The following is a 3,731-nucleotide window of genomic DNA, read 5'->3' on the forward strand; positions in this document are numbered from 1 at the left end:
CCGATATTTTGGGGTTGCCTGCCTGGCCCATAAGCGCTGCCTCTGCGGGGCATCAGTAGTGGGTTTGTTTGTTTGTTTGTTTGTTTATTGATTTGATTTGATTTGATTTGATTTGATTTGATTTGATTTGATTTGATTTGATTTGATTTGATTTGATTTGATTTGATTTGATTTGATTTGATTTGATTTGATTTGATTTGATTTGATTTGATTTGATTTGATTTGATTTGATTTGATTTGATTTGATTTGATTTGATTTGATTTGATTTGATTTGATTTGATTTGATTTGATTTGATTTGATTTGTATGCCGCCCCTCTCCGTAGACTCGGGGCAGCTAACAACAGTAATAAAAAACATCATATAAATCCAATATTAAAACAACTAAAAAACCCTTATTGTAAAACCAAACATCCCTACAAACAAACATAACATGCATAAATTGTAAAGGCCTAGGGGGAAAGAATATCTCAGTTCCCCCATGCCTGATGGCACAGGTGGGTTTTAAGGAGCTTACGAAAGGCAAGGAGGGTGGGGGCAATTGTAATCTCCGGGGGGAGTTGGTTCCAGAGGGCCGGGGCCGCCACAGAGAAGGCTTTTCCCCTGGACCCCACCAAACGACATTGTTTCGTTGACGGGACCCGGAGAAGGCCCACTCTGTGGGACCTAACCGGTCGCTGGGATTCTTGCGGCAGAAGGCGGTCTTGTAGATACCCTGGTCCGGTGCCATGAAGGGCTTTAAAGGTCATAACCAACACTTTGAATTGTGCCTGGAAACTGATCGGCAACCAATGCAGACTGCGGAGTGTTGGTGTTACATGGGCATTTTTGGGAAAGCCCATGATAGCTCTCGCAACTGCATTCTGCACGATCTGAAGTTTCCGAACACTTTTCAAAGGTAGCCCCATGTAGAGAGCATTACAGTAGTCGAGCCTCGAGGTGATGAGGGCATGAGTGACTGTGAGCAGTGACTCCTGGTCCAAATAGGGCCGCAACTGGTGCACCAGGCGAACCACAGCTGAAAGGTGTTTCTCTAATGTGAGCTGGGGATCGAGGAGGACGCCCAAGTTGTGGACCCTCTCCGAGGGGGTCAATAATTTCCCCCCCAGGGTGATGGACGGACAGATGGAATAGTCCTTGGGAGGCAAAACCCACAGCCACTCCGTCTTATCAGGGTTGAGTTTGAGTCTGTTGACACCCATCCAGGCCCCAACAGCCTCCAGGCACCGGCACATCACTTCCACTGCTTTGTTGACTGGACATGGGGTAGACATGTATAACTGGGTATCATCAGCATACTGATGATACCTCACCCCATGCCCTTGGTTGCTCCCGGTACGGGCCACACTATAGTGTGGTAGCGGCAATGGAGATGCACACAAATCTCTGCGTCCCTGACACGTGTACACGCACACACATGCAAAATTCAGCTACTGCTCATGCGCTGGAAGTGAAATCTTGCATGAGGACACCGGCTCGCGTGAGATTTTGCCGATTTGTAATTCAGAAATCATTGAAAATCGGCGAAATCTCTCGCGCAAGCATCCTCACACAAGATTTCACTTCCAGCACATGTGCAGAAGCCAAACATGTGTCGATGCCCATGTACATGCCCGCTGGATGCATACGCACCCATGCCTGTCTCCGGGAGCACATTGGTAGTGCCAGAGATGAGGAGCCCTACACTGGCGGACATTCACAGCGAATGGTGTGGAAGGAGTTTTAGGGTGCCGTTTGAAGCTTTCACCCAGCTGCAGGGGATGCTCCTCCTTACCAGTAGCAGGTTCGCCACAACATTCATGGCTACTGACATTCAGCGCCTGCCAAAAACAACAGGAACCCATTCAGCCGCCCTACCTGGCCGCCTTCTCTTCCGGGCTCAGAGCAGCGTGCAACTAGGAAAACATTCCCCGTCTGAGGGAATCGATTGAGAGGTGCCTTGCATGTTTCCTGGGGTCACACGTACTCAGTGAAGGACTGCAATTTTTTTTACTACCACACTGTGAGCGTGGCTTATTTTGTGGGTGTGGTTTGCTGGCCATGTGACCAGGTGGGAGTGGCTTAAAGGTTATGTGACTGGCTTAAAGGTGACCAACTTGACACCACTCACGTCAAAAGTTTGGGTTAGGGTTAGGGTGCCTAACCTCCCCTCGCCTCAAAGAGATGCAATTTCCCTACCTATTTATTATTACTGAACATCCAAAATATACTATTTAATTCTATGTGTATATGTAATAACACAAAGGCACACAAAAATATACATTATCTACTATATAAACTCTATGTGTATGTACACACACATGCACAGCTCTTCTAAAATTATACACATTATACACATCCCAGAAGATTCCTAGAGAGGCCCCATGGAGGCTTCTCCCCGCCTTTTCCAGCCATGTTCCCTCCCAGAAGATTCCTAGAGAGGCCCCACAGAGGCTTCTCCCTGCCTTTTCCGGTTACAGTTTTGGAGGCTGGGGTTTATAAGTGGAAAACGGTTATTCAGAAGAAATAATCTTGAACACGTGGTTCTTATCTAGAAAAATTCGTAAGTAGAGGCGTTGTTAGGTAGAGGTACCATTGTATATCCTATGAACATTGGCAAAAATCTATGTGAATACTCCTACTTCGTCATCTTTTTAAAATATTCATTTCCTCTATCCTTGACACACACACACACCCCACACTCCACTCAGCAAGCACACTACTGTATACTGTATATAACCTGGAAGACTGCAATAACAGAAAGGATTAAAGGGGGGAGGAAACCCACTTTGATACGTGTTTCTTTCCTATTCAGTTCTCTGTTGCTCAGGACAACAAAGTCCAAGAGCTGCATCACTGCAAAATGTCTTAAGTAAGATTAGCCATTACTGCTGGAGATTAGTGAGAAATAGGAAAGTCACATATGTCCACTTTTTCTGTGTGTTTCCCAAAGGTACCTCTTGTAATTCATTGACAGCACAGAATGTATGTTTCTAGCCGTTATAACTGGCTCATTGGTTGCCACTATCCCTGTACGGAACATGAGATGGGCAGCGATTTTATTTTAGACAGAAAAAGGTGGAGTTTAAGTTAATTTAACGAGCAGTCAATACTATTTTAAAAAGAAGAATGGCAATGATTTAGGATACGCCCTTATATCCTATAAAGATATACATTACATCTTATAGCTATACCAGTCTGATTTTACGGAAGGAAACCCAACCTCTTTTTTAACCTTAACCATGGTTTGTGCTAGTAAGGCTTCCACATGTAGGCTACACAAATATAGTGTCACTAGACTGGGGCACTATATTTCTTTGTTGCTGTGTAGTGCTGATCAGCTCTTTACAAGCCAGATATGGTAATCTCATGTACACGGCAAAGCTGCAAAATTAAATTTGGCTTTACCCCATTACAAACATGTTTGTACTCTGGCCCCTTTGTCCATTTAGAACACATCGTATTCCCTCCTCCCTCCCATTTCTAATTATATTATACACAGGGGTGTTCGCCCTAGAACAAGGACAGAAGCATCAGCCTGAAGATGACGAGTGGGACCTCGTCGCCAGAAATCTCTAAATCCTACACGGGAAGAAACCAGAATATGCCAAGACCTTCATACCTGTACCCATGAAAATCTACAAAAACATATATATATATATATTTACACACACATACACACACACAATTTATTCGACTTCTACGCTACCCAATCCCAAAGGACTCAGGAATATATAAAGAAAACTATTAAAA

The sequence above is a fragment of the Erythrolamprus reginae genome, chromosome 6, assembly GCF_031021105.1.
Source record: "Erythrolamprus reginae isolate rEryReg1 chromosome 6, rEryReg1.hap1, whole genome shotgun sequence".
NCBI lineage: Eukaryota > Metazoa > Chordata > Lepidosauria > Squamata > Dipsadidae > Erythrolamprus > Erythrolamprus reginae.